The sequence below is a fragment of the Mauremys mutica genome, chromosome 8, assembly GCF_020497125.1.
Source record: "Mauremys mutica isolate MM-2020 ecotype Southern chromosome 8, ASM2049712v1, whole genome shotgun sequence".
Classification (NCBI taxonomy): Eukaryota; Metazoa; Chordata; order Testudines; family Geoemydidae; genus Mauremys; species Mauremys mutica.
Genome location: NC_059079.1, coordinates 112,336,037 through 112,349,898, shown reverse-complemented (window position 1 = coordinate 112,349,898; position 13,862 = coordinate 112,336,037). Strand labels below are relative to the sequence as shown.

The 13,862-nt window shown below is 45.5% G+C and overlaps 1 long non-coding RNA gene and 1 pseudogene across 2 annotated transcripts in view; one reads left to right on the top strand and one right to left on the bottom strand.

Annotated features, from left to right (window-relative positions):
- The window catches only part of LOC123375890, a 41,513-nt gene that overhangs the window by 7,118 nt on the left and 20,533 nt on the right, over positions 1-13,862 (bottom strand). For both annotated transcript variants that reach the window (XR_006581609.1, XR_006581610.1), the window contains exon 2: positions 4,683-4,920. This is a non-coding gene — a long non-coding RNA (uncharacterized LOC123375890). The remainder of the gene's footprint in view (positions 1-4,682; positions 4,921-13,862) is intronic.
- The window catches only part of LOC123375889, a 34,974-nt pseudogene that overhangs the window by 11,392 nt on the left and 9,720 nt on the right, over positions 1-13,862 (top strand).

The window sequence follows — 13,862 nt, the reverse complement described above, 5'->3', positions numbered from 1 at the left end:
ACTGTTCTCAGTGGTAGCAGATGACAGAACAAGGAGTAATGGTCTCAAGTTGCAGTGGGGGAGGTTTAGGTTGGATATTAGGAAACACTATTTCACTAGGAGGATGGTGAAGCACTGGAATGGGTTACCTAGGGAGGTGGTGGAATCTCTTTCCTTAGAGGTTTTCAAGGCCCGGCTTGACAAAGCCCTGGCTGGGATGATTTAGTTGGGGATTGATCCTGCTTTGAGCAGGGCGTTGGACTAGATGACCTCCTGAGGTCCCTTTCCATGTTCCCATTCAGCTCTAGACCTGCAGTATCCTTGGTTAATGCTAGTCTTGCATCTGTCCTTCATTCAGCCACCTCACAATTATGCTGAACTGGGTGTTGGTTTGTTGTGTAATATTGATTCATTATGAAGAGATGCCACCCATTTTGTTTCATTCACAAGTGAATGTTGGTGTCTACCCCACAGATAAACATACATTGCAGTGAATCATTACTAATCAAGTATTGTTATCCTCTCTCTCTCTCAATTGACTTTTCCAGATCCCAAGGATAATGTTACCTATAGGCATATAGTTCCATGGATTGGTAAGTATATTCATGGCCTCCTCCACATTCTCAACCAGAAATGATGCTGAGGTCAGTCAAGAACAAGCCATCCATCGATGGCATTTCCCGCTCCTTGGTGCGGTGAGGGCCAGAAGCTTTCCGAAATCATCATGTATGCATTGTGTATCAAAAAAAAAAAAGTGAAACTCGAAGAAGCTTTTGGATAAAGGTGGTTACATGTTGGAGAAGAAGGTTCAGATTGCAGGGTTGAAAGGGCTAGTTTTAAATTGGTGGATACAAAGTCATTTTCTTTTAAAAATTACTAAAAATATTGAGTTTAGAGAAACAAGAAAGGGTAGGCCAGCTGTTATGGATTGTTTCTCTTACTGCCAACTCAATGGTGTGGCTTCCATTATTTCATCACCAGGGCTCTTTGACATACCATTGGGAACACCTTGATCCCGACCAAGCCAAGTAATCACAATGATTAACTCTGGCCATTTTATTATGAAAGAAAGAAAAATAAAACATTAAACAAAATACCACAAATGACAGAGTGATAAACTGGTTAATGTCAGTGACAGGGAGGTGGGCAGTCATGCCTAGTGATCGGAACAGGAGGCAGGCCTAGTGGTTGGACAGAAGTCGGTAGCCAGGCATCAGAGCCAAGGGTCCTAGCTGGAGTCAGCAGCCAGGGTCAGAGCTGGGTTACCTGGAGTGAAACAAGGCAGGCACAGGGCTAGGACCAAGGCAGGAGTAGGAGCTATTGCAGGGTTTAAGAGCCATCTGCTGCCTCTTCCAAGCAATAAGCAGGGGAGCCAATGAGGCAGCCTGCTAAAGGCCAGCTGTGATCCAGAGACTGGCTTTGTTGCACTGATTCTGGACTGTAACGTCCGTTAGTCTCTTTTGCAAGCCTGTCTGTGCTGAGCTTTTAAGAGAGATTATACCCTTGAGAGTGAACCCACCTGTTGGGAGGAGGGGTCACTTTTCCCTCAGTAAGTAAAGACCAAAGTAGAGTGTTTTCCAAAATTTTTGTGAATTTGGTTTTAGAAGATTATTAGATACTTAGGTGGTTAAAGTCTGGCAAAATAATTTGTTTAAGCCTATCTAGTTGTCAGGGCCGGCTCCAGGCCCCAGCACGCGAAGCGCGTGCTTGGGGCGGCATGTCGTGGGGGGCACTCTGTCGGTCGCCGGGAGGGCGGCAGGTGGCTCCGGTGGACCTCCCGCAGGCGTGCCTGAGGAGGGTCTGCTGGTCCGCGGCTCCGGTGGACCTCCCGCAGCCGTGCCTGTGGAGGGTCCGCTGGTCCCGCGACTCCGGTGGACCTCCCGCAGGCATGCCTGCGGATGCTTCACCGGAGCCGCGGGACCAGCGGACCCTCCGCAGGTACGTCTGCAGGAGGTCCACCGGAGCTGCGGGACCAACGACCGCTAGAGCGCCCCCCGCGGCGTGCCGCCATGCTTGGGGCGGGACTAGATGACCTCCTGAGGTCTCTTCCAAACTTAATCTTCTATGATTCCATGATAAAGAAATGTTGCATATTCATTAGACAGACTGCATGTCAGGAGTTGAAAATGTCACCTAAGCCAACCCCGAAATCATAGAGTCAATAAGAGTGACAGCAACCAACCAGAATCTAAAACAAGCATAAAAGAGGTTGTGGGACCAACGACTGCCAGAGTGCCCCCCGCGGCGTGCCGCCGTGCTTGGGGCGGCGAAATTGTAGAGCCGCCCCTGCTAGTTGTTAACAAGAATCCAAACAGTTCATAGCTGGGCAAAGTAAGCAATCTTAACTAAATCCCATGAATTCGAAAACAACAAAGGTGTTGCTCCTTAAGTGGAAACACAAGTTGGAAGTAACCAGTGTCTTCTGTAAAAACTAGGGCTGTCAAGTGATTAAAAAAATTAATCGTAATTAATTGCTATCACTGTTAATAATAGAATACCATTTATTTACATATTTTTGGATGTTTTCTATATTTTCAAATATATTGATTTAAATTACAACACAGAATACAAAGTGTACAGTGCTCACTATATTTTTTATTACAAATATTTGTGCTGTAAAAACAAAATAAATAATATTTTTTAATTCACCTCATACAAGTACTGGAGTGCACTCTCTTTATCATGAAAGTTGAACTTACAAATGTAGAATTATGTACAAAAAAACTGCATTAAAAAATAAACCAATTTAAAACTTTAGAGCCTATATGTCCACTCAGTCCTACTTCTTGTTCAGCCAATCGCTCAGACAAACAATTTTGGTTACATTTGCAGGAGATAATGCTGCCCACTTCTTGTTTACAGTGTCACCTGAAAGCGAGAACAGGCATTCGCATGGCACTGTAACTGTGACATTGTAAATAAGAAGCGGGCAGCATTATTTCCCGTAAATGTAAACACACTTGTTTGTCTTAGCTGAATAAGAAGTAGGACTGAGTGGACTTGTATGCTCTAAAGTTTTACATTGTTTTGTTTTTGAGTGCAGTTATGTAACAAAAAAAAATCTACATTTGTAAGTTGCACTTTCACAATAAAGAGATTGCACTTCAGTACTTGTAGGAGGTGAACTGAAAAAGACTATTTCTTTTGTTTATCGTTTTTACAGTGCAAAGATTTGTAACAAAAATAAATAATATTAATTGAGCACTGTACACTTTCTATTCTGTGTTGTAATTTCAATCAATATATTTGAAAATGTAGAAAAACATCCCAAAGTACAGTGAAACTCCGCTATAACGCAATGTTTGGGGTCCAAAAACTTCCATCACGCTAAATGTGGGGTTGCAGTATAGTGGGGTTTCGAACCAGTCAGTTTGTCAGTGGTCCCCAAAGCGGTGCATTGATGTGCGCTGCCTAGTGCCCCTAGTGCCTAGTGCCCAGCAGGGGAGAGGAGCCACAGCCCCCCGCCTGCCGGAGACAGAGAACTCCGAGGCTGCGGGTGCCGGTGCTCTCTGTCCCCGGCAGGTGTGGGGCCGCCACTTCTCTCTGGCTTCAAGAGGAGCCGTGGCCCCCCGCCTCCCGGAGACAGAGAACTCCGAGGCTGCGGGTGCCGGTGCTCTCTGTCCCCAGCAGGTGTGGGGCTGCCGCTTCTCTCTGGCTTCAAGAGGAGCCGCGGCCCCCCGCCTGCCGGGGACACAGAGCACCAGTGCCCGCAGCCTCGGAATTCTCTGTCCCCGGCAGGTGCGGGGCTGCAGCTTCTCTCCCCTGCCGTGGTGTTGGGGACCACTGGTACTGTACAGTACTGTATTATGCCTTAAAGGGGAGCCAATCTATGATCGCGTTATATGCGATTTTGTGTTATAGTGGGGCGCGTTATTGCGAGGTTTGACTGTATTTAATAAATTTCAATTGGTATTCTATTGTTTAACAGTGCAATTAAAATTGTGATTAAACGCGATTAATTTTTTTAATCATGATTAATTTTTTTGAGTTCATCGCGTGAGTTAACTGCGATTAATCAACAGCCCTAGTAAAAACATTTACCATCATGAATATTCTGTAGGTTTAAAGAATGAAGACTTTAGTGTGTTTATAGGAGAAATCAATTTCAATGAAGATATTCCTAGCATTCCTTGTGTGGGTTTAAACTCCGGTTTCTCTTTGAAAAGAAAAGGGCAGGGGATCTGTTATAGGCCCAATTTACCTCTTGATTTATTGCTCTGATAACACAACTTTGAATTCCTTTCACAATCAGTTTTCTTCCTATCAGGGTTTAAATGGTTATTCTACTTGATGACTGCTTGTCCTTGGCTAGTAGAAACAGAAACCTTCCAATATTTTTTGATTAGCTTTAACATTTTGTTACATAATTAGCTAAACATGTGTCTGTTATATTTTCAAGCATCCCGGCTAAAACATTATTATGGCTATATCTTAATGTTCAGTAAAGGTGCAGACAAGTTTGTAACAACTTAAAAAAAAGTTAATATTTTTATTATCATTTTTGTATCAACACTGAGGTCACTCCCCTACAAGATGCTACTTATGTAGGGTTACCAACCCTCTAGGACTGTCCTGGAGTCTCCAGGAATTAAAAATTAATCTTTAATTAAAGATTATGTCATGTGATAAAATCTCCAGGAATTTGTCAAAGTTGGCAACCCTATACTTGTGATATATATACAAATGAAATTCCATTAACATACCTTGAATCCAGCAAGGACTAGTGATGGGCAAAGATCCAAAGGTTCAGTTTGAAGAAGCAACCAAAAGTTTAGCTGCTCATCTGAACTTCTTTGATCTAGAAATCTGGCTGTGGATTTCATAAGAACAGGCATTCTCTTGCGATTTAGGTTATTCTTTGCTTCTGGTCCAAGCAGGAATCTTGGGAGTACAGCCTTTCTACAGGCATTTCTGTATGTCCACTTCTGGTCTGGTCTGAAACTGGTAAATACAGAGAAGCATGAAAATGAATATGCAATCAAAGCTAATTTTACTGGAGACTGGTAAAAGATTAGTTAGTTTCAAGTTATGGGTGAAAGGTTCAAATAGGTCCTTATTTCATCTAAACCTGGTCACCTATCTGCAATAAAATCATTGTCTGGAGTATGATCCTGAACAATCATGGTGAAATTTGAAGATGAAAGATCAAGATCCTCTCTGCATTCCGATCAGTTGTTTGTTGTCATAGCACTAGAAAATATACTATCCTAGCAAATAGGAGATGGGTAAGATGTGTCCAAATAGTTTCCATCTCCGATGGAAGTTTTAGTTATTGCAGGCTAAGGCTTTATCTATATACATCAAAAATATCTGCTTATGGTCTTTAAAATCTGAAATGATCTGAACTCCATTGCTTGTGTTCCCCCAGGGAAAGGATTATTGGTCTTACATGGGCCAAAGTGGTACCAGCATCGTAAACTGCTGACTCCAGGGTTTCATTATGACGTTTTGAAACCTTATGTGCCATTGATTGCAGATTCTACCAAAGTGATGCTGGTAGGAATGATGACTGCTATTGCCATGTTTATTATGTTCGTTTCTTATCCTTGATGGGTTGAAGGCAAAGTGATGGCTCAAGAGCTTCCTTGCTGTTCTTGCTGTTACGTAGCTGTTATCAGCCTGTACAGTCTATAATTCCATGGACATTCTCTCTTTTGGTGGTTTAGCTTTTTGGATGAATCACATTTCTTTTCTGAGATATAGCAACTAATTGGTCCAGAAGATGTACAGACTCTGTGGCAAAGCCTATAATAGCATTAAAAAAAAAAAAAAAAAAAAAGGGGACGAGGGCTGATCAGAGAATGGTGTTTTGAGTAAATTAAAAACGCGTCTGCTGTCCTTGAAAATTTTCGGGTTTTTTCCCCATCAAAACTTTAAAACAATTTTGAAAAACTTTTTGGCAGTTTACAGCCAAATATTTGTGGGGTTTTGAGTTTGGTTTTCCAATGAAAAGTTGACCTTTTCAATGGAAAATGCCCCGGTGTTCTGACCAGCTCTGTGAGGGACACGTTTTTAAATGAAAAGGTTTGTGAGGAATGGGTCCTGACCACTGTACTCTTGAGTTAATTAATGCATTTTGCCTGTTAGAAACATAAGGAAATTGGCAGTCTGGGCCTTTCTTAAGTGGATTCCAGCTGCAGTATTTCCTTGCTTTTCAATAGATGATAATTCTAGAATCCAGGGATTTGGGGTTCCCTTTTATTGTGATCCAAAAATCACATCTAATCCACAATAGTGATTGCTACTATTAATAAAGCATTAAATAGGTTCTTGGTGGTACTGTTTAAAGGTACTTATATGAAAGGCAGGATTCAATAAGGGATCTCGTGCATTCCTAAACCCTAGGACTGAGGACACTTCAACCCTGTGATCTGGGGATTAGAAAATACCCTGAGTTGCCAATATTCACAATGTTTAAATTGCAATCTCTGCTTTCCATAGTACACAGTGCAACTACAGTTTCACTTCTCAGTGGGCTCTGTGCCAGAAAAATAATAGAGTTACAACATTTGCGAATGGGACCCTCATTCATTTCGGCAGCTACATTGTCAGGGGATCTGGGTACAAGAGCAACTAAATGTGCAATGCATTGTCCCTGAAAGAACTCTGATTCCATGTGGACAACACTGCCTTCTAGTGTGAGAATTAAAAACAGGCCTGCAGCAGAGATTCACTGCTGAGCGAACTGAGCATGTACAGGGAGAGAAAACGGAATATTGACGCACTGGCATGGAGTTTGAACCACACTGGGCTATTGTTACAGAAAAATAAAACACCTCTATTTCCTGTATGTGTCAGCCAATATAACTGGGAGCGAACGGGGGACTTCTGCCGCTGAAAACATGAGTCTGTACATCTTGTATGGAGCTAAAGAGCCTCTGGGTGCAGGTGGGAGCTGTAACAGACCCAGGCCCTCTTTGGAATGGATCTGGAAGGGGCACACGTTCACTAACAGGTCACATCTCCTTAAGACTGACCAGTATCGTGGCCTCGTTTGCTGCCGTCTTTAACAGGGCAGCAAAAGAGCTAATACGTTAAATATAATGGGCAAGATTCTCACTTGCCTTCTTGTGGCTGTGCAGGCGCATAATGTCCCACTGACAACAGCCCTTCTATTTAGCCTGCACAGACTGCAGCTTCAGGGGGGCGGGGGGAAGGGAAGGTGAGATCCAATGCTGCAGTGTTACTACTTCTGAACCCCAGCAAGTTGGGCAGGGAATAGGACAGGAGGGGAGCAGAGTGCCCACAGAGTTGTGGCTTCTCCCCCTGCACATTCCAGATGGCAGATGTAATAACCCAGTGCAAGCTTTGAGGTGTTAAGAGCTGGAAGCCATTTGCAGTGCACAACAACTTTACTGAACCTATAAACTTACAAACCATACAACAGATGCTATTATTCTTATATGTGCCTCTAGAGGGTGATCTCTCTCCCCGTAGGCTTGGTAGAATTTATTTATTCATTTCTATATCTTGGACAGCTAATATTGATTATTTGTAAACATTTTTTTTCAATTCTTGATTTAAATATTGACAGTAATGCAAAATTATGGGTTAGCTTTTTTTCCAATCATCAATTCAAATTTTTCACAGTTTCAGGAAATGATGGGGGGAGGGTCAGACAATTATTTAAAGACAGAGATTGAGATTCAAAAACCATTTCTAACCATTAAAACACAATTTGTCAACATCACATTGACCAAGTTAGTAGCCTTAAATCAAACTAAGTTTTCCTATCTGTATATTTTGATTTATTATCTATGGAAATATTTCCCCCCTTTGTTTGTGTATGTATTTGAAATTGACATTCACTGACATTTATCAATGCATCTAATCCTTCCAAGCCTATATAAATCTGCCAATCTCCCCCTCCCCACCAACACACACACAAGGAAGCAAGCTGCATCCTACAAATAATTGCATCAATTTACACGCCAGCTGATGCAAAGGAGAACCCAGGCTGGAGTTGCAAGTCTTCTAGTCAATTTCCTTCCAAGGGTTGCTCTTGGGCTAATCTAGCTATGGCCACCCCTATGCAGGAGTAAGACACAATACAAATCATATACCAAACCCTAAGCATCTGACATCCTCAGCCATCAGTGGCCTTTAGATCAGTCAGAACTGGTACCTGAAATCACTGATCAATGAACAAATTATTTTTAGATTGACTTTTATAATAACACCTAAGAGCCTCACAGTGCCACATTACTAAACATTAACAGCCTGTTGTGGGACCACTCAGCTGTTGTGGCTTCTGCTGTACTCCAACACTTCCCCTGGTGGTGGTTATTTCTGACCTCATCGTGATACGAGCCTTCGGCTTCTTCCAAGGAGGCCTTTGGCAATGACATTTGACACATCGGGATGGGCTGTGGGCCAGCATTAGCGTGTCTCCAGTCTGAATTGACACTGGCAGTGTTGGCATGGGACAGAGATCTGTCTGGTAGCGAACCTGCCTTGTAAGGAAGAGGAAAGCATTGCTCAGGCTGAGGACAGAGCGTCTGGCATCCTATACATGGGGACTAAAGTGAAAGCTCACTCCTGTGCAGAGGGCCAGCCCAAGACCTTTGCATCAGGGTTTGGCTAAAGAGGGACCGTTTGTACATAGTAATTTTTCTGACTAATTTTCCATACCATAAGATACCCTGCAGTGTAACGATCAAAGCAACTGACTCTGGACAAAGGCAAGAGAGAGAACGATAACTTGGGTCTATACTATAAGTGCCAAGTCAGATTCCTAGCTTACTCTTGTTTCAAACTGGCATCTCAAAATAAGAAATAAGGGAGCGTTTCCCTTTCCCATTTTTTGTTGCCTAGAATACACAACTGGCTAAAGATGTCCCTCGTTTATTTTTAAGATGGAAGGTAAATGCTGACACAGCAGAGCAAGGCATTTCTGGGCCTTCTCACCTGTCTCTTTCCTGCACTAGGATAAGTGGGAACAGCTGATCGCACAGGAGAAGTCAGTGGAGCTCTTTGAACATGTCAGCTTGATGACTCTCGACAGCATCATGAAATGTGCCTTCAGTTACCAGAGCAACTGCCAGACGGACAGGTCAGTACCAGATGCTCTTGGGTCCTGATGGAAGGTTGCTATTCATTGGCTGTGAATAAACTGTGCAAGTTGCTTATGACTGGTAAATTTACCCCAGCTTCATTTTAAAAGTTGTCCAACAGTCCATGCAGTTTAATGGGTGGAATGCACAGGAATCCCACCTCCGGCTGCCAGCCACTCTGTGCCAGAGGTGACTTTTACATTTCCCAGAGTATTACAGTGTCTCAGCATGTACATTTCCTTCTCAGCAGATAACCCACAGCAAAGATTCTGCCTCTGCCAGAGTGACTCTGGGGCACCCAGGAGCGATTGCAGTACTGAGAACGCTGCCGCCTTTTCAGGGTGTGCAATATTTGCTTCCCTCCCTCCTGAGGCAGAGAGGAAGGATGGTCTTGCAGTTCAGGCATTGGCCTGGGACTCAGGACCTCTGGCTTCAATTTCCAGCTCTGCTACAGATTCCTTTGGTGCCACTTAATCTCCGTGCCTCAGTTTCCCATCTGTAAAAGGGGGATAATAATTCTCCCACTCCTTGACTGTCTTGTTTATTCAAACTGTGTATTTCCCTGCAGCATGGCCCAGTGTACATACAGGACCTAGACCAGAAGAGCTCTGGTCTTGCATAAGGCCTTCTGATGCTATTGGATTATAACTAATAGTGGTAGCCCACTCCTTCCTGGGTGGTATCTAGTTGTATAGATGGAGTCCTTATGTATTTGCCCCTCCCTTCTATTCTTGGTCACCATCTTCTGCTTTATAATCCCATTCAGCTGCTCCCCCATGTTACATTACGGTACTCAAATTGATCAAACTTCGGCGAGAGAGAAGTGTTCCCCCAAAACGACGTCGCTGCTTTGTAGCTTGTGACTAGGTGGTGCCGGGCAGTGAGGGTCTCCATGGGTGAAAGTGAGAATGGACCGTGTGCACCACGACATACAATATTTGATTTCCTGAAAGCAAATCCCTTCTTTTGTCCCTCACCTCCAACCCCAGGGAGAATTCCTACATCCAAGCTGTCTTTGACCTCAGCTACTTGGTGCACCACAGGCTGCGCATCTTCCCGTATCACAATGATCTCGTTTATTGGCTCAGCCCTCATGGTTTCCAATTCAGGAAGGCCTGCCAGCTTGCGCACCACCACACAGGTACTTCCCAACGCCCTGGCCTTTGGTTTTCTGAATCCTTTGTGCATTTGGGGTGTTTCACATGGAACCCTCTCTAGCCACAAAACAAGCAGCAGCCATCACAGCACCTGATCAGTGTGCTCCAACCTTCTTCTAAAAGGCTAGAGCTGAGTAGTGCAGACGACCTGGCCCATATGCTCCCTGACCTCAGTGCCGAGTCTTCAGCCAAGGGTCCAGTTACTTGTCAGATGTATCATTGTTTCTCATGATGTGAGCATAAGGCAGCTAGGAACCAGGCTGAGACCCAGCAACTCGTTCCACATTGGCTAATGAATTGCCTTCCTGGGGTAGCAGCTTTGGGTGCTGACTCATGCCCCGTCTGCACCGAAATTGATCAATGACCTTTCTCTGAATCCTAATTCTGCCATGTTGTTCCTGGAGTGTAGTAAATGGGGTTGGCAGAGGTGCTGAGGTAAATGGAGTCAGGATAGGAGGAAGTCCCCACTCCTGAAATCCTCCTAACAGACCTTTGCTGAGGCATGAGAGCCCACACCCTCAAAGGTATTTAGACGCCTAACATCCATTGATTTCAATGAACACTACGAGTCTAAATCTGGGGGATCTGGCCTACATACTATGGTAACTAAGTGAGTGCTACCATGTTCCCATAGGTACGATGAGGGTTGGTGTAGTTGAATGGCCACCCCACTTTGTGTTTGGAGAGCACGCAGGCAGTCTCCAGGACTACAGTGCTCTACTGGGTGTAGCTGAAAGGTGTACTTCAATCGTTTTCTAATGCAGACACGGTGATCCGGGAGCGGAAGGAGTCTCTCAAGGACGAGCGAGAACGTGAGAAGGTCCAGAAGAAGAGGCACTTGGACTTTCTGGATATTCTTCTCCACGCCAAAGTGAGTTATGGAGGAATGTGTGTGCACTAAATACCACTAAGCAGGGGGTATGTTCCCCTGGGCTTCACCACCAGAGGCCTGGGTGATACCAAGTGAACTGCACCCCTGTGCTGAGAGCCAGCACAGGACCAATGCACCACTTTGGCCCTTAAATGAGGGCTGAAGTGATGCATAAGCCTCATGGCTGGCCTATTGCATAGAGTGAATTTCACCTGGTGATTAAATAAAATATTCCCCCTTCTCATCCTACTGAAAGTTGAGCGGGCCTCCAGACTTTAACTGCAGGGCCCCCGTAGAGAAAGGGAAAAAAGAAGTTAGTCCCCGTGCTCAGTTAGTGACCAATCGAGCATCTATATGTAAATCTCACTTCTTGTCTATAACCTCCTTTTCCAATCTGCAGTAATTGATTCAGTCCACTAGGGAGCCCCTTGCTTCAATTTACCCCTCTCTAGCATAGGCAGGCCTTGCTCTCAAGTCTTCTTTCCAGCTGTCATTTCATAGCGCTGGAGTGTGAAGATATTCTCTTCTCCCTTCCTCATGGTTGCTTGCTGGAAGCTCTTGGAGTGGCGTGTCTCTACACAGAAGAGTAGAGAGGGCAGATTATTTTTACAGGGGACAGAACTCCTTTCCCAGGACAGGTGGCATAACCTGGACTAAAAGGGCAATATTAAGAAAAAGAAATGTAGATGTAACCCACACACCTTCTGGGTGTGGTGTTCTGTCCCCTCTAGTGGCACCAATACCACTTAGGGTACGTCCAGACTACCTGCCGTATCAGCGGGTAGCGATCGATTTATCGGGGATCGATATATCACGTCTCATCTAGACGCGATATATCGATCCCCGAACGCGCTCCCTGTCGACTCTGGAACTCCACCGGAGCGAGTAGCAGTAGTGGAGTCGATGGGGGAGCCGCGGACGTTGATCCCGCGCCATGAGGACGGAAGGTAAGTCGGAATAAGATACTTCGACTTCAGCTACGGTATTCCCGTAGCTGAAGTTGCGTATCTTATATCAACCCCCTCCCCCAGTGTAGACCAGGCCTTAGAGAGAGAGAAAGAGATTAATGAGTCTGCTCTACAGCCTTAGCTAACAGCCAGTTAGCTTTTAGCTCATGCGGCAGAGGCTCATGCACTAAGCTCCAGAGGTTCCAGGTTCAATCTGCCCACGGATGACCAGGGTCTGTCAGCATTACATAGACACAACTGGTCAAAAGTTGGTACAACTTCATGGCAGTCAATTGGGTAAGACCAGAATGCATTTGACCCTTTGGGCCTCCAGAACAGTCTCTGAAGGCAAGTGGGAGAGCATTCTTGCTGGAGAAAACCAAAGAAGTGTGCTGTAGGGAGCAACTCTCCACTGTTCCCTCACAAGAGGAACCAACCTGCCTCTTCCCGTCTCTGAGCCAGGGCGAGGCAGCGGCAGGAGTTGTCCATGGGCACTGTAACAAAGATATTTTGGATTCCCGCCTGAACTGGTTGGCCTAGTGATAGCTAGCATGATGAGTGACTGTAGTTCCTATTGCTGGATTCATTTGTGCCACTGAGAGTGTCCATGTTTTGTTAGGATGAAAACGGAGCTGGATTATCCGATGAAGACGTACGTGCTGAGGTGGACACGTTTATGTTTGAGGGTCACGATACCACGGCCAGTGGGATCTCCTGGCTCTTGTATTGCATGGCCCTGTACCCAGAGCACCAGCAGAGATGCAGGGAAGAGATCAAGGAGATTCTGGGAGACAGGAATACTATCCAGTGGTGAATCTCCCATTTTCGTATTTATCTGATTCCTTCCTATCAATATTGTCACTAGGAGATAATGTATTAATAAATGTTAGTTAGGAAGCCAAGGTGCTCAGGGCCTAGGTTTCAGAGGCACTGAATACACAGTAGTTATGACTTCATTTGATGTAGTAGATGCTACGCCCTTCTGAAAACTGGGCCTGCAATATCTATATCAGTGGTTCTCAACTTATTTATCATTGTGGGCTGCATATGTGGCCCACAATTTGTTACCTGGGCCACAGGGGCCGGGTGGCAGGGCAGCGGCAGCCCGGACCCTGATCCTGGAGCCTCACCATGCAGGGCCAGCCAGTTGCCCGCCCTGGACCCTGGCCTCTTGCTGCATGGGGCTGGCCAGCTGGCCCGGAGCTTGTGGGCCTGGGCGTCAGCGCCGGACCCTGGAGCTTGTGGGACTGGGTGGTGAGCCTAGAACCCCAACCGTGTGGGGCTGGCTGGGAGTCTCAACCCTGGACCCCCACCATGCAGGGCGGGCCAGCAGTCCTGCCCCACTGTGCTGGGCAGCTGGAAACCTGGACCCCGCCTCACGGGCCGGCCTTTAGCACATGGCTGAGCTGGGCTGCAGCTGTGTGGTAATTGGGTCACATGCGGCCCAAGAACCTCTGATCTATATTTAACCTCGTCCGTGTCACTGCATTTCAGGGCATCGGGCACTGCAAATACGTCACCCTCAAATTAAGTCTGAGCAGATGTAGGGAAAGTTATATTTCCAAACCACAACCAGAGGTGTGGCAGATGCAAACAGTGTGTATGCTCTGTGTATAGCTGTTGCTTGCTGGAATAGCTGTACTGGAAATATGTGTATCACTCACTCACACCCTTGCCTTTGGGTCATTTCAGGGATGACCTTGGTAAGATGACTTACAGCTCCATGTGCATTAAGGAGAGCCTTCGCCTTTACCCTCCGGTACCTGGAGTGTCCCGACAGCTCAGCAAATCCATCACGTTCCACGATGGACGCACTTTACCAGAAGGTCTGTATTCAGTTCCCTCTTCTCCATTA